The 25186-nt window shown below is 34.8% G+C and overlaps 2 non-coding genes across 2 annotated transcripts; one reads left to right on the forward strand and one right to left on the reverse strand.

Moving 5' to 3' along the window:
• Window positions 1-8672: 8672 nt before the first annotated feature.
• Window positions 8673-8779, forward strand: LOC121228337 (small nucleolar RNA R71). Its single transcript, XR_005925913.1, has one exon. It is a non-coding gene; the product is annotated as a small nucleolar RNA R71 (small nucleolar RNA).
• A 15198-nt stretch (window positions 8780-23977) lies between these two features.
• Window positions 23978-24084, reverse strand: LOC121228719 (small nucleolar RNA R71). The gene has a single exon (XR_005926294.1). It is a non-coding gene; the product is annotated as a small nucleolar RNA R71 (small nucleolar RNA).
• Window positions 24085-25186: the final 1102 nt, after the last annotated feature.

Here is a 25186-nt window from a genome sequence, read left to right on the forward strand (position 1 = left end):
AAGTTAAAAAGGGTATGAAAAAGTATATAAATTTTTGTGTTTCCACACCCCCAAATTTAATTCATTGCTCGTCCCGAGTAATGCACAAATTTTGAAAAGAATTTCTAGGAAATACTTTGAAAACCTTCTTCAAAACAACAGTTTTCACGAAATTATGAATTTGATATACTTATGCTCAAAGAATAAGAAATTTTATCATTCTGCTACTCAAGTGTTCATATTATTCAAATTAATCTCAACAATTATTACAATAGCAAAATTAGACTAAATGTTTCCTAATAAAGACATGCTGATTCCTACCAATTCAATTTTTTTAATCCTTTATTCAAGATCAAGTCGCAATCATTAAGCTTAGCCTATGTCTTCATATGTCGAACATAGCAATTTCTCTCCACTAATGTAGGTAACTTTGGAACTTCGAATCAATAGGTCTTTAACAAGGTTGTAACGTGGCTGGGCTTAGGGGTAGGTAAAAAGATAGATAAATTTTGGCTAAAAACCCTAAACTCAGTGTAAATCGAACCTTCAATCACCAACTTTCACATGCTCTTTTTCAAATATATGTGCTTTTTTGATTAATTATTGAGCACTTGCTTTCTGCATACAATTTTTTTTTCTTTTTTTTTGAGCATTTGTTATTTCTTTTCAACTCCCGTAAACTTATTTTCAAACGATATTCTTGAATAGTACTGAGTCTAGTGTTTGGGGTAATTTAAAGATAATTAAGAGAAACGTGCTGGGCTAAATTTGTATAGGTTCCAAAAATTAGGCCATATAGTCTCAAAGTTGGGTTTCAAAGGATAAAATTTACCATGGTAGGCTTGAAAGGATCAAACGGTCCAAAAAATAGCTGTCTAAATCATTTCCAATGTTCCAAGCTTCCTAGGATTTCGCCTCAAGAAACTACTAAGTCAATTCTAAAGACTTAAACTTTCATGCATACCTAACTTTCCTAAAGAGATAAAAATTTTATGGTATGAAGTTACATGCTTTATTAAAAATACATTCATGTCATCATTAAACTACATAATAATTTATTGAAAAAAATAGAACTTTATTCATACTCGAGTTTAGCATACTTAACAAAATTCAAATTTATTGAACAAAAATATACCCTAATCATAATTAAAAGAAAAATTTTATTCTGGATGAAAATAATTTCAAATTTCGGTCTCCCCAACTTAAAATGAAAATGTCCTTATTGTTTAAAGTGAATAGATACTATACACCAGGTAGAAATTCAGAAAAGAGGAGGTGAGTCAATGTGACTGCTTAAGTACCAAGCTCTTTTGAAATCCAATCCTAGACATGTATATACCTATTGCCACACTTTATACTTTATGACTTGTCCATGTTTATTCAGGATTTCCTTTTCTTGTTTTATTATGCAGAAATAAAAGTTCCTAATTTAAACTTGATCCTAAAATGACCTAAGAACAGAGATAAAATAAAGTCAAGATCCTCCCTTTATTTATTTGCAGACCCATTCGTATTTGACTCATCTTTTGCTCCATCACTATTGCCTTTGCATGAATTGCTTCGCTCCTTTTTCAAGAGTGGAGTCTATGGCTCGAATATGAAATCTGGAAATTCAGGCATAAAAATAAATGGGTCATTATATATTTTCTTAAAAGCACTTATCATCGAGTCATCCCTTATTTTTGAGTATCTCCAGTAGGCTTGTTGCTGCCGTTGCATATGTTGCATTAAGTCCATCAGTTTTGATAGCTCATCTCGAAGGTCTGGGCTCGACGATTTAGCTCGAAACATTGAAGCTCCAGCATCTGATTCATCTTTTGGCTCTACTGGGTCCACCTTATCAGGGACTTCAAATGATTGCATCGTGGGATCTTCTTCTTCATCAGGTTCCTCAGGCTTTTCACTTTCTTCAACTCGTTGTTGTAGAACTGAGTCTCCGGCTACTCGGTAGAGGTCCCAATCTGTAATTATGCCTTGGGTGTACCCTGTCTTCTTGACATTAGCAAGAATTTCTGCTTTCAAGCACAGAATAGTTATTGTAAATGGGAAGTAAGTAGGGCCAGAACGTCTAGCGGCACAGCTTCGAATTTCTTTCAAGATGATCTTTCCCACATCAATGGTCTTACTCGTTAAGATTGAGTATAGTGAGACTATTCGCTCCAATGAAATTGTAGTCCCATGAGAGCTAGGCAGAAGGCTGAAACGGATGAAATAAAACCATACCTTTGCAATAGGTGGTAAGTATTCTCTTCGACACGTGTGGGTTCCTTGTTTCAACACAGTCCAACTGGAACCTTCAACTGTAAGCTCCTCGAGAATTTCTCACAGATTTTCAGGCTTGATATTGCTCATCAATGTGGAATATTCATTGTTTTCGAGATCTGGTAATTCAAAGAATTCATTAATAGCATTTGAATTTATCGGTACCTTGATTCCGTGAACTGGAACTTCTATCATCCCGCCTGAAGTTAAATTTGCATAAAACTCACGAACTAGTTCCTCATCCACACTTGGTCTCTTTTCACAAAACAACTCCCAATTTAGGGTTTCAGCAACTTAACGAATACGAGCCATAAATCTCGGTAGTTGCTCTCCTTTAAAGTGAAGCCTTTTTCTGGATGCATCTGTTGGGTTTTGAAGATACTTTCGTATCTCACTTTGGCTTCTTCACAGTGGAATTTATTTTATGTTTCATCAATTTGAGCAGAAGCACGAGTTCTCTTGCGAGGCATGTTTAACCTGATCATAAGATGGAAAAATTAGTTTCTCAATAAATTTTAATAAAAATTATTAGTAATTCAATGATTTGAAAAATTAATTAATTAAAATTAAAATTAAGAAAAACTAGGTCTTACCACCTTTTTTTGTAAAAATATAAAAACTCTAGGAATTAATAATAATAATGAAGAAAAAGATGGGAATTTAAAAGAAGGGTTGGAGGTTTGTGGCTTAGGATGGATGGGAAAGGAATGCCGCACAAGCAGCTAGGGCGTGCGGGTGTGGTGCGTGTGGAAGCAGCGGTGCGCAGTAGGGCTGGTAGCAACACGGGCGTTCGGAAGCAGGTGGGGCTCGGGCGCGCGCAGGATGGTGTGGAGGGCAGGTACCGCGCGCGGGGTGAAGGCCTGGTGCGAGCTGAGGCTGGGGCCGCTCGAGGCAACACGCGCGTTATGCCCGGGACGTGCGTACGATGGAGCTGGGCGTGTGCTGTCCGACTGCTTGGAGCTGTTACTGCTTAGGGTTTCGGCACTTGTGTATTTTGGTGCTCTGGGTTTTAAGTGTTAGGTGAATGGGGAGATGGGTAGTATTTATAGGGGGAGAAATAGGAATTAGAGTAGAATTCTTAAAACAAATTAATTAATAAAAATTCTAAATTCTAATCCTATATAAAGATAACAACAATTAATAATTAGATATATACATATATTAAACTATTAATTGCTATTTAATTTATTAAAACAAAGATAAAATCCTAATTTCATGCTAAATTGATAAAGATTAATATATACATAGATATAATTATATATTAAAGATTATCATCTTATTATCAAAACTTATCAAACAAAATCCAAAATTTGATAATAATTAATATATATTATAATGGGTATAATTATATATTAATAATTATCATTTTTTTACTAAAAACATTTATTCTAGAAGCCCTTTAAAAAATATTTACAAAAAGAGGCATCTAGTTTTTATTATTTACGAATAGAGAAATCAAATTTTAAAAATAATTCAATTTAAATCCCTAGACTTAATGAAAATTAAAAATTGAGTTGCAAATTAAAAATTGGATCAAATTGACCCTTTTATTTGAAAAACAAAAATTTATTTTATTGATTAGGGAAAAATTTCTTGGAAAATTATGTTAAAATAAATTCCTAGGAAAGATTGGAGGGGTCACAAATGGTCCCGCTTAAGTTCCAACCTCCTAGACAGAATTTATTTAAACATACTAAACCTGAAAAATAGACCCTAAATTATTTATTAAACAAAACATGAAAATTATTAAATATCTGAAAAAATGAACGAGACATTATCCCGTTCGGTTTTATTCCCCCAATAGTGTTTCAAACGTTGAGCATTAACTTGAAAATTACCTCTCTTACCTTGGAGTTCAACAACTCCGTATGGATAGACTCTGTGAATTGTAAATGGACTGGACCAACGTGATTTTAGCTTACCTGGAAAGAACTTCAATCTTGAGTTGAACAACAATACTTGCTGACCTGCTTCAAATTCTCGAACCCAGATGTGTTTTTCATGCCATTTCTCGAGTCTCTCTTTGAGTAATTTGGCATTTTCATATGAGAACATTCGGAATTCTTCTAACTCGTTGAGTTGGAACATCCGTCTTTCTTTTGCGAGCTTAGGATCTAAGTTGAGTCGTCGAAGAGCCCAGTAAGCTTTGTTCTCTAACTCCAAAGGTAGATGACATGCTTTACCGAAAACTAGCCTTTAGGGTGACATCTCTAAAGGTGTCTTGTACGCTGTCCTGTAGGCCCATAAAGCGTCATCTAGTCTTTTGGACAAGTCTTGTCGATTCGGGCAAACTACCTTCTCCAATATGCCCTTGATTTCTTTATTTGCCAGTTCAGCTTCTCCATTCGTCTGCGAATGGTAAGCTGTTGCAGCCTTGTGTTTCACCCCGTGCTTGTCTAGTAACCATTTTAACCACTTGTTCACAAAGTGGGACCCTTCATCACTAATGATGGCTCTCGGGGTTCCAAACCTCGTGAACACGTGTTTCTGCAAAAACTTCATCACAACCCTAGCATCGTTTGTTGGATACGCCTCTGCCTCGACCCACTTGGAAACATAATCTACTACTACTAGTATATACTTGTGACCAAAAGATGAAGGGAAGGGCCCAAGAAAATCAATACCCCAAACATTGAATAATTCGACCTCAATGATGTTTGTTCGAGGCATCTCATTTCTGTTGGTGACATTTCCAACTCTTTGACATCGGTCACAACTCTTTACATATGCATATGTATACTTGAATAGTGTTGGCCAAAAGAATCCGGCTTGCAATACTTTGGCTGCAATACGAGTTCCTCCGAAATGACCCCCACTTGGGGCTGAGTGACAGTGGTATAGAATTTTCGGTATTTCTTCTTCTGCCACGCATCTCCTAATCATCTGATCTACACACTTTTTAAACAGATATGATTTCTCCTAGAAATAGTACTTCACATCGTGAAGACACTTTCTCCTTTGTTGATATGTCTTATCATACGACATTAAACCACAAGCTAAAAAGTTAGCAATATCAGCAAACCAAGGGGTATTATGGACATGACTTACCTTCAGTATATGTTCATCTGGAAATGTTTCTTGAATCGGTACAAGTGGAGAATTCCCTTCTTGCGGCTCCAATCTGGATAAGTGATCTGCTACTTGGTTTTCTACTCCCTTTCGATCTTGAATTTCCAAATCGAACTCTTGAAGTAGTAGTACCCATTGGATCAACCTCGGCTTAGCGTCTTTCTTGGCAAGTAAATATTTAATTGCCGAGTGGTCTGTATAGACAGTTACCTTGGTACCTACAAGATAAGATCAAAACTTGTCGAAAGCAAATACGATAGCAAGTAACTCTTTTTCTGTTAACTGAGCTCCTATCAAAGTTCGGCTTGCATAGTAGATGGGATGAAAAACTTTGTTCCTTCGCTGGCCCATGACAGCTCCTTTTGCGAAGTCACTTGCGTCACACATCAATTCAAATGGTAAGTCTTAGTCTGGTGTGACAATTATAGATGCTGTAACTAATCGATTCTTCAAGTTATTGAAAGCTTTTAAGCATTCTTCATTAAATTTGAATATCGTGTCCTTCTCCAATAATTTGCATAAAGGTTTAGCAACTTTGGAGAAGTCCTTGATAAATCTTCGATAGAACCCGGCGTGGCCCAAAAAGCTCCTAACACCCTTTACAGATGTTGGAGGTGGGATTTTCTCAATAACATCTACTTTTGCTCTGTCTACCTCGATCCCATATCTTGTTATCCGATGCCCCAGAACGATACCTTCTCTACCATAAAATGACACTTTTCACAGTTAAGGACTAGGTTTGTCTCTTTGCATCGCTTAAGTTCCTTAGCCAGATTGGCTAAGCAATCATCGTACGTATCTCTAAACACTGAAAAGTCTTCCATGAAAACTTCCAAAAATTTCTCAACCATGTCAGTGAAAATAGACATCATACATCTTTGAAATGTAGCATGTGCATTACATAAACCAAATGGCATGAGTCTAAATGAAAATGTACAGTACGGGCAGGTAAATGTGGTCTTCTGTTGACCTTCTGGTGCTACCGTAATCTGGTTGTACCCTGAGTATCCATTGAGAAAACAGTAGTAATCTCGCCCCGCGAGTCTATCCAGCATCTGGTCTAAGAACAGCAAAGGGAAGTGATCCTTCTTAGTTTCCTTGTTTAGCTTCTGGTAATCGATGCAGATTCTCCATCCCGTAACTGTTCTAGTAGGTATCAACTCATTATTCTCATTTTCTATGACCGTGATACCTCCTTTCTTTGGTACGGACTGGACCAGACTTACCCATGAACTGTCTGAGATGGGGTAAATGATACCCACATCTAACCACTTTATAATCTCTTTTTTCACACGTCCTTCATGATGGGGTTCAGCCTTCGTTGTCCATCGATCATCCCTTTTTCACCATCTTCTAAGATGATCTTGTGCACGCATACAGATGGACTAATACCGTGAATATTGGCTATGGTCCATCCGATAGCCTTCTTAAATTGTTTCAGAACTAAGATAAGTTTCTCTTCTTGCTCAGTAGTTAACTCTGTTGAAACAATCACAAGCAGAGTATAAGCGTCACCTAAATAAACATATTTTAAATGAGAAGGTAATACCTTGAGTTCTAGTTTAGGTGGCTCCTCGATTGACTCTTTCAGCTGTGTATAATCTCTTTCCTCTAAATCCAAAGATTCGAAACGGGATTGTGGATTAAATCCCTTTTGATTAGCTTTTAACAAAGCTAAGTTTCCATCCTCCTCTTCATCACTTGGAGGGTCTGATGTCAAAATTCTTTCCAGAGGATCCTCAACAGAGTTGACTTCCTTCTCCACTATTAAATCCTCTAAGTTGGATACTGCAGAACAATCATCTATTGTGTCAGGAAATCGAATTGACTTGAAAATGTTAAATGTTACCTGATCGTCCTGAACGTGCATAGTAAGTTCGCCCTTCTGTTCATCAATAAGTGTCCTTCTGGTTGCTAAGAACGGTCTCCCTAGGATAATTGGTACTTCTTTGTCTGCTTCGAAATCTAAAATTACAAAATCAGCAGGAAAGATAAACTTATCTACATGTACCAATACGTCCTCGATTTTTCCTTCTAGATATGCTAAGGATCGATCTACTAGCTGAAGTGTAACCGTAGTAGGTCGAACTTCACCTATCCCCAATTTCTTAAATATTGACATAGGCATCAAGTTGATACTTGCGCTCAAGTCACATAGTGCCTTACCATAATAAACTGCTCCAATGTTGTATGGAATGGTAAAACACCCAAGATCCTTCAGCTTAGAGGGTAATTTGTCTTGAAAATATGCACTGCATTCCTTCGTCAAAGCTACCGTCTCAAATTCTTCAAGTCTTCTCTTCTTAGACAGGATATCTTTCATGAATTTTACGTAATTTGGCATTTGTTCAAGTGCTTCAACCAACAGGATGTTGATATGAAGTTGCTTGAGTACGTCAAGGAACTTCTTGAATTGGACCTCCTGTTTTTGCTTCTAGATTCTTTGAGGGTAAGGTGGTGGAGGTTTATATACTGGAGTTGGTACTGGTTGATTTGCCTTTGGCGGCAATTCTGCTGCTAATGGAATGGTTGGCTGATCAGAATTGGCTGGTTCTGAGGTTACCTTTTCAGGTATTGCAAGTTCTGGTTCTAGTGGAACAGGAACTTCAACACTTGGTTGAACTTCTTCCGAATCTTGAGCTTCAGCATGCTCCTTTTCAGCTTCAATGATGTTGGGCTCTACCGTTTTTCCACTCCTCAATGTTAGTGCTTTACAATGCTCCTTCCCTGGATTTCTCAGATTTTTCGTATCACTAGGTAAAGCACCTTGTGGACGATTCCTAAGTTCAGTAGCAAGCTGGCCCACTTGATTCTCCAAATTCCTTAGAGTGGCGTCATTCTTCGCCATGTATGCCTTCAATAAATTCTCGAAGCTATTGGACGATTCAGCCTAAACTGGTTTCTAAACTTACTGTGAAAAACTAGGCGGCTGGGTTGGTTTAGGTTGGGCATAGTTTTTACTGCCTCCAGCCCCTTGGTTACTCTAGGAAAGATTGGGGTGATTTCGCCATGATGGGTTGTAAAAGTTGGATTGCATCCCTTGCCTTCCTCGGTTCTGGTTCTGATTACCTATGTAGTACATGGATTCTGGATTTGACCCATTAGTGGTAAGATTCGTTAAAATTGAAGATATCGAAGATACATGGGATGCAAGCGAAGTGAGGGCGTCCACTTTATGGATTTCGGCAGCTCATCTTCCTGATGTTGCTCGATTGGTTGGCCACTGATAATTACTCTCGATGATTTCATAAGCCTCATTGTAAGACTTAGATAAGATAGCACCGCTAGCAGAAGCATCTACTACCATCCTTGTGTGAGCGTTGAGACCATTGTAAACTGTCTCAAGTTGGATGCAATGCGGAATTTCGTGATGAGGGCACTTTCGTAATAACTCTTTGAATCTTTCCCATGCCTCATACAAGGACTCATCATCCATTTGTTGGAAAGCAGTAATCTCATTTCTCAGCTTAGCAATCTTGCTAGGCTGGAAATACTTCACAAGAAATCTCTCTGCTAACTCTTGCCATGTAGAAATCGAGTTCAGTGGCAGTGAGTTTAACCAGGCTTGAGCTCTGTCCCTCAGCGAGTACGGGAACAGTTTTAATCGCAATGCATCTTCGGGTACTCCGGCTAGCTTGAAAGAGTCGCTCACCTCCATAAACAGTCTTAAATAAAGATGAGGATCTTCAGTAGGCATTCCACTGAACTGGCCCACTGTCTGAAGCATCTGGAACATGACTGGCTTCAGCTCAAATTGTTTTGCCTCGATCTCAGGTCTTCTAATACCTGGATTAAGGTCATTAAAAACTGGCACGGTATATTGTCGTAAAGCTCTATCCCTATCATCAGCAATAACGATAGGATTTTGAGCAAGGTTTGCTCCATTTCCTTGATTGATATTCTCGAAATTCATCTCTTCGGTCCTTCTCTGGTTCGCTTGTCTTCTTCGTTGGCGAAAGGTTCGTTCTATTTCAGGGTCCACTGGGAGTAAGTCGATAATTCGGTCAATACTCATAAACACCTAAAATAATCAGAGAAGAATTAATTAAGTAAAATTGAACAGGAAAATAAAAGAACCAAAATGTAAAAATAAATTCACAAATAATGTTTTTTTTTAAAAAACAGTCCCCAGAAATGGCGCCAAAAACTTGGAACGGTGGAAATGTGCAAGTGTACACAATCGTAACAAGTAATAAAGTGACAAGTAAATGTCGAGTTATCGTGCCCACAGGGACTGTAAAAAGCAATATTTATGAAATTAATTAAAACACTTTGGTGAGGTAAACATGATTTTGGTTTGAAAAGAGTGATTTATAAACAAAGATTTTAAAACTAAGCAAACAATTTAAATAAAATAAAAGAGTTCTAGTGCACGATTTCAATTAAGATTTAATCAAGATGATATAATTGTGTTGGATTAATTATACCTTTTTAACTTAGAAATATTAAATTCGTGCTTATGCTGTTATGAATAAATTCACGGCAACCCAGTAATTTGCTAACTTATGAACATATTTACTAATTAAAATTCCATTTATCTCTTGAACATATCCCTATGCCAATTCAACCGACTAAACAGATTTAATAAAGTAAACATGCTATCGCACATACATACTTATTGAATTAAATTATCTCTCGCATATTCCTATGTCAATTCAACCGATTAATTCAACTTAATAAACATGTAAAAGATTATGTGAAGTAACAAAGTAGCCATACCTTGAAACAATTTAATCACAACAATCTTGCAAGTTATGCAAGGCATATGTGTTGCCAAATACAATGCTAATTTAATTTTCAATTACCTTAGAAGAATTAAACATGCACTGATTAGGTACTGAGTCCATTAATTGCAATTTCAATCCGTTTAAACAATTAATTCTTTAGTTATCTAAACAATTCTAATGCCAAATAACCTAAGCATGATTTTACTTAATTAAGCATTTCACTGAGGCCTATAACAGCATAAACACTATTTTAATAATTCAAGTAGGCAAAATATAATCAACCCAACACGAATTAAATTCAAGCTAAATTGATTAAAATAACCATTTCAACAACAATATTTTTCATAGATATGTTCATCATAAAAACAACAGAAATTAAAAAGAAAGGGAACAGAAAGCAAATCCAGTGTTTCTCTGCAGCTCGACTGTTGCGCCATTCTTAGTCTCCATTGTCTTCGCCGAGCATGGCTTCTATGAATCCTTGATTGCTGCCCAAGATGGCTGAAGAACACCTCTTTCTCAAGAGAGGAAATCGGCAAAAGAGGAAGGGAAAATGGGATGGAAAAATGGAGAGGAAACTTGAGGAAGTGAAGAGAGGATAAGAGAATGTTGTAGAATGAGGGATGTTGAGGGATGCTTTGATATGGGCAGCATAGGGTGGCTTTTATAGCTGAAGAGGGCCGCTAAAAATAGCACCAAGAGACCCCTCCCATGACCGGCCACACACATGGCAAGGTTGAAGCTGTCAACCTTGCTAAAAATAGGCTGGGGCAAATCTACAAAGCCTAAAGGTGAGGTTTGAACGTAATTTGGAGGTTTTTCAAGGGCCTTTTTGCAAGCATATTTTATCAGCTAATTTACTGATTTGGGTCAGCCAATGGACGGTTCTGGTCAGCCCAATTAGTGGCGGGTTCGGCTCACTTCATTCGATTCAACCAGTGCGGTTCACTAGGCCCTTTCTTCATAATTAATTAAAATTAATTCATTTACCCTAAATTAAATAGGAAATAAATTAAAATTAATTTAATTATGAATTAATACACATTTCTGGACCGTCTTGGGCTGGAAATTAATTGGCCTCGATACTTCAAATTACTCTCAGTTTTGTTCTTCTCACAGTATTCACCGGGCTCTTTTTCTCCAATTGTGTAATTCTGTCAAAAATAACCAAATTTAATCAAAATTAACTATAAAATTAATTAAAATTTATAATGCTTATATTTTAACATAATTTAATTATTTTATAAATTTTAATTATTTTTCGACAAGAATTTAACCGGAATATCCTGGTTTTAAGTTAAAAAGGGTATGAAAAAGTATATAAATTTTTGTGTTTCAAACCATCATGATAACCTCTTCGCTGGACACTGTGGTTGTGGAACAAAACCTCTACCACCACCGGAGTATCCTCCTCCACTCTCATCATTGCCTTAGCCGATTATTCTCCATAACTACAACTCAAGGAGTTCATTCATCATTCAAGAAGTTTCACTTCCCTCCCTATCTTATGATTATATATCTATATTTTTCAGTATATCTATCTTTGTACATTGAGGGCAACATACATCTTAAGTGTGAGGGGGTCTTTTATATCACTATCAGAAAAATCTCTGAATTTTGTCTTGTTCTCAAATAATCTTCTCATATCATTATTAGAATGAATTTTGATTAATTTATGATTTTTATTGATATGTCTTGAATTAAAACGTAGGCATTTATGCATTGACCGTTTAAACTTTGAAGGAATTAGAGAATCAAGCATGAAAAGTTGATTTTTAAGAATTAAATTTTTTTTAGGTTGTTTCCTTAAGTTTATGTATTATCTTGAGTTGAAATTCACAGGTTTAACATCAAAAAGCCATAATTTTTGTGAGATCTTGAGCCCTTAGAGCATATATTATTTCTCTCTTGCTCACTTTTATTGTTGCTTTGAGTGGGTCAATATCGAATCGTTATTCTAGAACTTGTTTGATTATGCATGTCAAGACCACGCCATTAATTTGATAAGTCGAGATGATAAAGGCACTTAGGTTTAACTCACTTACTCCATAAAAGCCTACCCTCATAATTAACCCTTAGTGAACCCCTTTGAGCCTAACAAGCCATTAATTGATTTACCCTCAATATTAACCCATAACCCATTATTGTTGAAATCCCCTAATTTGATCCCATTTTTGTCGAGATTTGATTTGAATTAATTGCTTAGCTATGTTTTATTCTTCGTTTCAATAATTAGCAAAGTTCTATGTTATTTGACTTGTTCTTAAAATATATATATATACAATACTTACATACATATTAGTAGTAATTCGTCGTTTTTGAGCTTTAGTGTTAATTCCATATTCTGAGAAGAAGCTCACTTGTATTCAACTGATAATTAGTTATTTTTCTAGTTAGGTAATTTTTCAATTCAATCTCGATTCTAACTTTGTTTTTTAGCTTGTAACCACACCCCCTAACCAAAGCCACATTACAACCTTTTAAAAACTTTTGATTGATGAATCATCTCAATATATAGTGGTGGAGATTTGATTTTCATGAAGCCTATGGTAATAACTTTTCATATTGACTAATGAGTGCTTTATTTATTGTCCTTAAACACCTCGAGTGATTTGAGTGAATCTTTAGTGTGGATGTTAAACTCTGTGATATTTTGAATCAAAGGTAATCACTTAGACGAGGGGAAACACCTATTTTTTCGTGATAAATGCTCAACTTGGAATGTTTGAAACTTAGTCTCAATGTATGATTACTTATGATTTATTTTGAGATATTATTGGTAGAGATTATAGGTTAAGAAGAATTTATTTTGATTGTGAGTTGAGGATTTTGCTTGAGGACAAGCAAACGCTTAACTGTAGGGGTATTTGATAAACCATAATTTATACATATTTTTACCTCATGTTTAGCATATTTTTGGATGAATTATCCTTAGATTTGGTGAATTCGATGCTCTTAATCTTTTAAATTCATGTTTTATACTTAAGTGAGCATAGGAGAGTAAAAAGAGCGAGAAACAGGCTGAAAACGGAGAAAATGGACCCACATAGGAAATCAACACGGCCTAGACTTCCTCACACAGGCAAGACACACAGTCATGTCCATTTGGCAGGATCGAAGCACGACTTACATGGGTAGACCACACGCCCATTCCCATTTAACAGCCTTAACCACGGTCTGAAGCAATCGCACACGGGCGTGTCCCTGTCGAGCCCAAGTATAGTTCTATTCGGAAAAGGGAACTCTTGAGGGTTTTAGGCATTCAAAAGCCTATTTAAACACCTAAGGAGGCACTTGGAAAAGACAGGGGGAGTAGGAGGTAAGGAATTACTCAAAGAAAGCCAATTGATCCATCTCGAAAGCCGGATTCATCGTCAAGACTGAAGTTCTCCCTTCAATTTCCTTCAGGAGTTTTGGGTTTTCTTTATGTTTTGTTATCTTTATTCTTTTGAGATGTTCTCTTTCATAATTATGAACTAAACCCCCTAAATACCTAAGGGGAATGAAACGTAAGACGAATCTTGTTACTATTATCTGAATTATATGATAAATATTTGACTTGTTCTTAATTATGTGTTCTTAATTCTTATTTTAATATTCCAGGATATTGATTCAAGTTAATGCGCTTATTCAGAGGAGCAAAAGTCTCTGTCTAAGAGTAAATTTGTCATAATTAAGCGGAGTTGATTGCACGCCTAGAGATAAGGTGACAAGATTTTGCCGGATTAGGGTGAAACCTAATAAGGGAGTCCATAGATCGAGTTAATGCAACACTAGGGTATTAATTAGAAAGAGATTTCAATTAATCAACCTAGGGTTAGACGTTATTAGTCTCGAGAGAGATAATAATATAACTTAGAGATTTCTACGGATTAAGTCAAATGAATAAATCGTCTAATTCAGAGTCAAATAACAAATGAAGTCTAGGTGGATTTTACTTGGGTATTGTCTTAATCAATCGAGTTTTCCCAAAAACTTTTCCCCAATTTTCTCTCTGTGCACCCTTAGTTTAGTTAATTAGTTAGATAAACAAGTCCCTTAATTTTTAGGTTAGATAATAAAAAGAAAGTAATTACTAGTACTCATGGTTCCTTTGGGTTCGACAATCCAGTCTTGCTAAAGCTATATTACTATTCGATAGGTACATTTGCCTTCATTGTAATAATAGTTAGTTTCAAGTTTCAAGAACGATTAATTATAAAATTTTAAAACCTGTCGTGAATATCACATATCAGAAAAAACTACCCAAATCGCACCCAAATTTTCCCCGGAACCCTAATTTCCATATCCACACGGGCGTGAGAGGTCACGAAACCAACCCAAAATAGCCCCGAAACCACCATTTTAGCCACCAAACTTGTCCCTAACCTTTGCCCTACCAACAACCACCAAAAAGTGACGATTTCTCAGCTCTTCCATCGACTAAAAACCCAAAATCAATGGGTTAACATTCAATCAAGAAAAGTCGAAAACAAATGTTTGCAAACAAAATAAACAGAAAAGGAAATTGTAAACAAGGTTCAAATCCCACACCTGATATGTGATCGAAGATGACAACAGAGGAGCGGAATTCCACAATCAGTCAGCAACCGATTTCATAGAAAACAAAGAGAGCCAAAAAGAGAAAACTGAAAAAGAATAACAAAAAAAAGAAAAGAACGTGAAAAAAATAGAAAAAAAAATAAAAAAACATATAATAATAATAAACCCATAAAAAATAATTGTTTAACCTAAAAACAAAAAGAAATAAATAAAATATTTTTCCAAAATTCCCATACAGAGACTCAAACTTAGAACCTTGAGGGATGCTAACACTCACTCAACCACAAGATCAGCAGGCCTATTCTGCCACTTAAATGGGCTGCCAAACTCATACGTGCAGCCTCCTCACTGTCCTTATGGTCAAATCCCAAAACTTTTAGGCCCAAAATTTGGGGCGTTACACGAGCCTACATGCGAACCCTAGGTACATGTGAGCCTATATGTTACGTGAAATTGTGTATGTGCTAAATAACTGGGCCTATTAATTCACATAAAAATCTTGTACATGTAACACTATTTTTTTACTTGCACAAATTATATGTACATATGTGATTTTGATATAAATGTATGCTTGATCACATGCCATTAAATGCTAGTATGAAATATTTAATATAGCAATCAATTAATGATAAAAAAAATTACATGCTAAGTATATGTACATAATTATATGAAAAACGGATATAGAAGACAACGGAGTTCCATAGGAATTAGTGGTAAATTAAGTCCACACCGAAAGTCAGTAATACATGAAGTAGACGACAATTTCATCAAAACTGGATAAACCAGGGTGATAGTTAAAAGGCCATAAAAAATTGGGCAATTGATATGGTAAGTTATTGTAGTAAAAGTTATTACCATAGATTACAAGTGAACAGTCGTCATCACTGGCAATCAAATCTGGGATGTTCAGTATGTGTTATGTGTTTTGGAGTGTCGAGCAATGCTCAAGGGCAGATAAAATGGACGGGTGGGAACTTAATCCGTAAATTTGCATTGCATCATATATAAATTAATTATACATTGATTTGTCATATGTACTATGAAGAATACTTGGTTCATTACTATGCTATGAATCATATGCTTTACCTTTTTTACAAATATATACAATGACTTATAATTTAGACTCACACTAAGCTGTTGTAAGCCCACTCCCCCTTTCTTTACCTCTTAGGTAATGCAAAAAACTAGGACGCGAGATGGCATCGGAGGACCCTCGGATTAGCAAGTTGTTTCTATTATTTCTATTTTAAAGTTTATTTGAAGTTTTCCTTAAAACAAGTTCATTTTTGGGTTGTAATTATTAGTTCTACATTTTTATTTTAGGGTTAAAAGTAGTTTAGCTTAGCTTGATATTTAGAGTTAATACTCAGATATATTGCATTCTAATTCGGTTTAGGAAAACTACAAATTTTTAAACAATTGATTTTATGTTGTTTCTTTAAATACTTAAAGATTTTAGTAAGAGGCTTACAGGATTACTTCGGTGATCGAATGTAACGCTTTAGACTTAGCCAAAACTCCTAGGCCGAGTCGGGGTGTTATAGTCATACCAATATTGTCACTTTTTGTATATGTGTAAATGAGTTTAGTATTGTAATTGGACTCTTAAAAGCCGACCATGATTTGTTAAGTTATTTAGATGCTGAGATGATGGTTGGATTGTGTTGGTGTTACTTCTTTAACAATATTTTTATTTTGATAGTAACACTCTTTAACAATACTAGTGATGTTATTAAAATGAAATATAATGTTACTATAATGGAATATAATGTTGGATATTTTTGGTAAACGTATTTAAGTGGTATAATTGGATCTTCAATTTAGAAAACATAAGGTTATATGCAAATATGAAAATAATAGTATACAATAAAGTATATTGGTTTCACTTTTTTTTGTATTTTTAAAAAAAATTATTAAACGATATATTAGTCATTTGAACATTTTTCTATGATTTTTACATTTCTATAAAAAAAATAAAGGGTATATTTTTTATTTCAACATTTAACGCTTTTGGTATTTTAATATCTTTACAAAAATAAAAACATAATTTAATTTTTTTAAAAAGCATATTCGTCATTCGAGTTTTTTTTCTATTACATATCTATTCCTCTCAACCAAACGCATGAATACTATTATAATAATTATTCCATTCCATCCAAGAAAACCACTGTATGTCTATTCAATTCCAATACAATCCTTCCATTCCAGTGAAACAAATGTGTCATAAGCAAGGGTGACTATTCAATTGAATCGAATCAAATCAAGTAAAAAAATTTGAAGTTAGTCGAGTTGACGAACCCTATTTTAGCAACCGAACTTAATTTGATTTTTTTAATTGAATCGGATTGAGTCAAGTCAAGTCGAGTTAACAAATCCTATCATTTATACTCAGTGTTGCATTTACATGTACCAATTATTTAACCAGTAGACGAAGTACAAGATTATTTAACTATATAAACAATATAATGGTTTTATTTTTTAACTTAATGGGTAAAGATTTACCAAAGAGATGTAGTTTTCCATTTTAACTTAATCGTTTTGACTTTTAACTTTAGAAAAGGTAAACATTTATCAAAATGACGTAGTTTTTCTTTTCTTATTCAGATTTTCTAATAACTTGAATTATGTAATACATTTTCGAGTTAAACCAAAGATTTTAAATTTTTTTATTCGGGTTGATCCAAATAACTTGAAGTATTTAATTCAAATTTTGAATTTTTTATCAATTTTTTTTGAATCGAATCGAATTTTACTCACCCCTAGCTGTAAGTATTTTCTATTAAAATTTGTCAACTTAGAATTTTGATTAGGTTATCCTCATATAGTTAAAAGGAAATAAACATGTTCAATTGATAAATTTTGATAAAAACTACTAATGGCATTGAATTAGGACTTTAAATTTGAAAAAAAAAATAGGAAGATTGAATTTTTAAATTTTAAAGTACAAGGACCAAATATTACATTCTATAGGACCAAAAATAAATTCCTACACCTAAACAATATATAAATAGCAATATAGGGAGTAGGGTTAATCCCACAGGGATTGGGATATCTAAAATTGTAGTTAAATTTAACAAAGTTACAGTTAGACAGTTGTCTTGCCCATAACGTGTGTCAACCTATATGAAAATAAAAGAGGGAACTAAATCCAATTAAAAATAAAAATAAAAAATTAAATAGAAATCAAAATCACAGTAAAATAAACTAAAACAAAATCAAAACTAAATAAACTGATGTGATGACACTCTAGCTTCAGGCTAAATTTAGGCTCTGATTTTGAATTGATCTCAAACAATGAATTTTCTCCTCCAATCGATAAGTCGATTATTGTAACATCCCAAAAACATCCTTATTCGTAAACAATATGTGATAGATTCTTAGTGAAATAAGGTGTAAGTAAATGTCATGGGATACCAAAGGAAGTTGAATCAAGAAGTAAAGCCTGACGTATTAATTTAAAGAATGAACTAAATTGTAAAAATGTGAAAGTGTTGTGGTCTTAGTGTAAATATTCAAAATTTATAGGGTCAAAATATAAATATGGACAACTTGAATGACCAAAACTGCAAATACCCCAAAAGAGGAAAGGACTAAAGGGTAAAATAATTTGATAAATGGGAACCGTATTGAAAAAGTGGAAAAATAAGACGGAATACATTACGATTTTACCGAAAGTGAGTAAGGACACAAAAGTGCATATTAATAGATTATAAGAGCAAAATGATCATTTCTCAATCAAGATAACTATCATTGTAACACCCCTAATCTGTATTCGTCGTCAGAATAGGGTTACGGAGCATTACTGTAAAAACATAACTCAAATCATTCATTTCCAACGTTTCATAATCATTGCAAAATCCAATCAAACACAGAATTCAAGCCCTCGAGGCGTTAGAAACATTTTAGAAACGATCCAGGACTAAATCAGAAATATTTAAAACTTCATAGAAAAAGATGGAAAAATTCACACTACAGGGTTCACATGGCCGTGTGGCCAAGCCGTGTGACTCACACGGTTGAGACACACGCCCGTGTCTCAGGCTGTGTGGGCATTCGAAGTAGGGACACACGGCCGTATCCTAACTCGTGTAATTCTCTGACTTGGTTCACACAACCAAGCCACACACCCGTGTGTCAGGCAGTGTAACTCTCGAAATGTAACCTTTAGAAACCTACAGGGGACACACAGCTGTGTCACATGGCCATGTGACCCACACACCTGTGTCTTAAGTCGTTTGGAAAAGAAATAGGCCATTTTCAAGTCATTTCTCTCACCCAAAACATGTTCATACATACAAGCCATTTGCACCTATTTCAAGCATTCAAAAATGTACCTAAAACATGCATAATAAAACTAGATCAATATGGCATTTTTGCATAATACCAATATGCCCAAAAGGCACCTTAAACATAAATATTAAAATCAACCTAGACACATACATCTTTTGGCATGAATCAATATACACAACCACAAATTATCATGCCAAGACATGGCACAATTGACCATATGTCAAACCTCAACAAAATATACCAAATTGATCATTAAAAACATACATTTACTTGACCATTTCAACATTAACCGTTTAAGCACCAAAATGTCAAAATGTCATCACTCATAAAACCACATATATATACATGCTAACACACTTCACTTTGGCCATAAAACCACGCATCAATTTGATCATATTAACCACAACCAACAAGACATCAATAGTACCTTAAGTACCTCAAATCTAAGGCAATATTTCATGCCAATATCATCAACCAATATGACATATACATGTCAAACTCATCAATTAAACATTAGACATAGTCCACCTATACATGCCATTATAACCACGACTAAAACATCAAATTCTACTGATAAATTCGATGGATAGTGTGATGGATCTCCGACTAGCTTCCAACCCGATCGAGCTTCAGATAATCAGTCAAGTAAAGGAAAATAACCATGTAAGCAATGTATGCTTAGTAAGTTCGTATAAACTTTAAGCATAATATTTCATTTCAATAATAGACTTTATAAAATAAACATAAATCTATGTCAATGCCATAAGATTCATATATCGATATGATCATCAACCCACAAATCAGTAAGTTCATTAATGTCACATACATTTATCATTCATAATATGATAGGATTTTATGGGACTTAATAGATAATCATCAAATTTTCTATAAGATTATACACTTTTTAATCTACTTTTTTTTTCATTCCATTCCCAATGCCTATCATAAGCCTAAACCATGTTCTCAATTCCCAACTTAGTGTATTTATCCATGATATAAGTAAGTTCATTCATAGCATGCGTAAACTTCTCACATATAGTTCATCCTTCAACTCATTACTCCCTTTTCATTGAATTTCATTTCAACTATGAATTTACCTTTTCATTACCTTTATTCACCCAATTCATATGCATAACACATAAGATATATGTATAATATCAACCATGACTACAAACTAGTGCATTTAAACATAGCTCGTTTGGAATCAACTACATAATCAACCATTGCACAAGAAATTACATACTTTGATTTATTCCACCTTTTCATTAACATAAACACGTTACCAATTGAGCACTTACCGTTTCAATGTATTTCATTAAGATTAAGCATGATATAATTCAATCATAAACTTGGCACAAGCCCAAGCACCAGCAATAATACATGATAACATAATTGAATATAATTCATGTGAACTTAACATAGATAACCATTTTAATTGAGCATGATCCAATTGGATCTATTATCCTTCATAACATATCATGTTTTCCATGTATCATCATTTCAAGAAGTTTCATACATACATGTCTTGGTTCATATTGAACACTTACCATTGTCTTAGGCCAGTGATTAAAACATAACGTAGCAATATCATCACATGGTAAGATATGGTATATAAACATAGCATCACTTAAATCATACCTTTCAAATCATGAATATTCATGCTTTGATCATTGATACATCATACCTTTCCATATTTTTCGTAGTGAAGTCAATCGGAGCCCTTACCGGAGCTCACACAAGTGTGTTAAACGAAGTTCGAAACCATCCCTTTTCTTTAATCGATGGTCGAAACCATCCCTTTTCATATTTGATGAACACTGTAAAGACGATTGAAACCCTGGTACACAGTTCATAGTGTGTCATAGTCCAACTATGATCTTACATGTGCTCTGCCATGACCTTGCCATGGTCTTACGCTCATAGTGCCATAACCCGATTATGGTCTTATCATTAAAATGCCATAGCCCAACAATGGTCTTACATATACATATACACTGCCATGGTCCAACCATGGTCTTACGTCTGAAAAACTACCGTAGTCTCGCTATGGTCTTACTTAAACATTTCCATGGTCCAACCATGGTCTTGCATCTGAAAAACTACAATAGCCTCGCTATAGTCTTACATAAACATTACCATAGTCCAACCATGGTCTTGCACATTTTTATGTTGTGCTGTTATAATATCTTATTCATTTCCTTCAAGTTGAAAATTTTGATTCACATCTACACACAAATAGATAATAATCTATCGAAATAGTAATTAATTGAACTAACCAAGTTACAAACTTATCTGGCTAAATTACAGAAATGACAAAGTTTAAGGGCATTTAGGTAATTTTTCATTCTCGATTTTTCACTAAATCTTAATCTAAATTAATAATTTATTAAATCTATTAATTTAGACAATAAAACAATGTATTTAAGCAATTTAGTTATTTTGACATTTTTACAAAATTTCCCTTAATAGTTTACTTTTATTCAATTTAGTCCCCCATCCTAACACATGCAAATTAACCATTTTTTTCTCGAAATTTCATGACAGCCGAATATTTTTATCTTCCAATACAACCCATATTTGCAACAATTTCACATCAAATACTTGTACTTTTACTATTTCAACAATTTAGTCCCTAATCGAAAAATTCATCAAAATTACTTAACAAAATACTTTTAAATCCCAACCAACATTTCATATTCATCATTTAACATCTAAAATCACAAGGTTTATCAATTGCAACATTCAAAATCTTTACCATTTTCAAAATCAAAGGTACGAGCTAACCAGACTTAGTTGCAACGATCTCAAAAACATAAAAATTATTAAAAACAGGGCTAAAACGAACTTACATGCATCATCCAAAGCATGATTGAATATTAAGCTCTAGCTATGGCTTCCTTCTTCAACAAATTCGGTGAAACCAAAGTTAAAGAAGATGATGCCACTTTTTTATTTGTTTTAATTTTCTTTTAATAAATAAATTACTAAATTAACCTTTGTTATAATATAAAAATTCACCTATTTCATGTCTATCTTTGTCCATTATTTATAATAATGGTCTAATTACGATAAACCGTAAATTATACATATTTTTACCCCATGTTTAATGCATTTTGTGGATGACTTCTTATTAGAATTGGTGAATTCGATGCTCCTAATGCTTTAATTCATGTTTTATACTTAAAAGAGCATAGGAGAGCGAAAGGAACGAGAAACGGGCCAAAAACGGAGAAAATGGGCCAAAGTACGAAATCAACACGGCCTGGACCTCCTCACACGGGCAGACCACATGGCCGTGTCAATTTGGCAAGCTCGAGCATGGCCTGAAGTAATCAAACACGGGCGTGTCTCTGTCGAGCCCAAGTTGAGTCCACTTAAGAAAAGGCTAATTTTGAGGGCTTCTAGGCATTCCAAAGCCTATAAATACACCCTAAAGGAGGAAGAAAAGAGAGACGGAGAAGGGGGAGTAAGGAATTACTCCAAGGAAGCCGATTGATCCATCTCGGAAGCCTGATTGATCATCAAGACTGAAGATCTCTCCTCAATTTCCCTTCAGGAGTTTTGGGTTTTCTTTATGCTTTGTATTATTTATTCTTCTGAGATGTTTTCTTATTTAGTTATGAACTAAATCCCCTAAATACCTAAGGGGAATGAAACCTAAGATGAATCTTGTTATTATTTTCTGAATCGAATGATAAATATTTGACTTGTTCTTAATTATGTGTTCTTAATTCTTGTTTTGATATCCCAGGATACTGATTCAAGACATGCTCTTATTCAGAGGAGGAATAGACCCTGTCTAAGAGTACTTTTGTCATAATTAAGCGAAGTTGATTGCGCACCTAGAAATAGGGTGACAAGATTTTGCCGAATTAGGGTGAAACCTAATAAAGGGATTAATAGATCGAGTTAATGCAACCCTATAGTGGTAATTAGAGAAAAGTCTCAGTTATTCAATCTAGGGATTAGACGTTATCAGTCTTGAATAGGGATAATAACATAACTTAGGGATCTCTACGGAACGAGTTGAATGAATAAATCGTTCGATTCGGAACCAGAATAACAAGTAAAGTCTAGGTGGATTTTTCCTTAGGTATTGTCTTCATTCAATCGATTTTCCCAAAAACAATTCCCCAATTCTTTTCTCTGTGAGTTCTTAGTTTAGATAATTAGTTAATTAAAACAAAACCTCTTTATTCTTAGGTTAAATAATAAAAAGATAGTTATTACTAGTATTTTTGGTTCCCCTGGGTACGATATCCTGGTCTTGCCATTACTATACTATTGTTTGATAGGTGCGCTTGCCTTTTCGTCGTGATAATAGTTAGTCTAGGTTTGATCTTCATTATAAATATTTATTACTTGTTACGAATCACGCGATCAAGTTTTTGGTGCCGTTGCTAGGGAACTAAAATATTAGGAACACTAAATTTTTATTACTTTAGCCATTTATTTTTCTTGCAATTTAATTTAATTTTAATATTTTTGTTACTAATTAGTTTACTTTTCTTTCTCTTGGCAGGTTTTCCTAGTTTATGACTAGAAGAAACCCGTCAGGACCATTACTTTTTGACGAATAAATCGATCGCATAGTTTGTAGGAACCAAAGAGAAATAAGGCGAAGCTTAAGATACAAAGAGAACGAGCAAGAAGACGATACTCAACCCCTAACCGAAGAGATGGCTGAAAACCAAGGCAATCAGCTACCTCCTCCAATTGCGTCTAATCAAAATCCTGCTCCACGTACTATGTATGATTATGATAAACCTTCTCTAACAGGAACTGAATCTAGCATAGTTAGACCAGTTGTAGCTGCAAATACTTTTGAACTGAAACCTAACACAATTCAAATGATACAGCAGTTTGTTCAGTTTGATGGTTTGCAGGATGAAGATCCCAACGCTCACTTAGCAAACTTTTTGGAATTCTACGATACATTTAAAATCAATGGCGTTTATGATGATGTCATTCGTCTTCGGTTATTTCCTTTTTCATTGAAGAACAAATCTAAACAGTGGTTGAACTCGTTACCATGAGGATCAATTACTACTTGGGAACAAATGACCGAAAAATTTCTACTAAAATATTTTCCACCGGTTAAAATGGCTAAGTTATGTAATGATATTTCTTCTTTTATGCAGATGGACTTAGAAACACTTTACGATGCATGAGAGAGATACAAGGATCTATTGCGAAGGTGCCCTCACCATGGGTTACCGCTTTGGCTTCAAGTACAAATATTCCACAATGGACTGAATCCCTCGACTCGGCAAATGGTTGACACAGCTGCTGGAGGAACCATCAACAACAAAACACCTGAAGAGGCTTATGAATTCATTGAAAAAATGTCACTGAATAATTATCAGTGGCAAGTCATGAGGATTAAGCCAACAAAAATGGCCAGCGTTTATAACGTCGACTCAGTTACTATCCTGTCAAATCAGGTAGAACTTCTCAATAAAAAGATTGATGGTTTACTTGGTTCTACATAGGTACATCTAGTAATGAGGTGTGACTCAAGTGGAGGAGGTGTGCATACAGAAGATCAATCCTTCAATCCCACAACTGAAGAGGAACAAGTCAACTATATGGGTAATAATAACTTTAGATCTCAAAATAACCCATACAGTAATACTTATAATGCAGGTTGGAGGAACCACCCAAATTTCTCCTGGGGTGGTCAAGAGAATCAAAAGCCACAAAATCCTCAGGGTTTTCAATAGCCACCGTATCAACAAGAGAAGAAACCGAACCTTGAAGAGATGCTCTCTAAATTCATATCAGTATCAGAAACCCATTTCCAAAATACCGAGACATCACTTAAGAATCAACAAGCGTCGATCCAAGGGCTCGAAACTCAGATAGGCCAGCTATCCAAACTAATCTCTGAATGACCACAAGGTAGCTTACCAAGTAATACTGAAGCTAACCCAAGGGAACACCTCAATGCAATTAGTACTCAAGATAAGGAAGGATTCATTGCGCCTGAGCTAGAATTGATGCAAGAAACTGTGGTGAGCAAAGGTAAAAGTGAGGTAAGTCATAACAAAATGGTGAATGAAGAATATAAACCTCGTGTCCCATATCCTAACGCGACAGGGAAAGACCACTCAGACGAACAATTCGGTAAATTCCTTAAACTTTTGAAAAAATTACATATTAACTTACCGTTCATTGAAGCTTTGTCGCAGATGCCGAATGCAATGAAATTTTAAAAGAGCTTTTAGTAAATAAGCGGAAGTTGGATGAAGCGTCACATGTGGAGCTAAACGCAGTCTGCTCAGCTATTCTACAGAATAAGCTAGCCCACAAATTGA

Source organism: Gossypium hirsutum, chromosome A04 (genome assembly GCF_007990345.1).
Source record: "Gossypium hirsutum isolate 1008001.06 chromosome A04, Gossypium_hirsutum_v2.1, whole genome shotgun sequence".
Taxonomy (NCBI): Eukaryota; Viridiplantae; Streptophyta; class Magnoliopsida; order Malvales; family Malvaceae; genus Gossypium; species Gossypium hirsutum.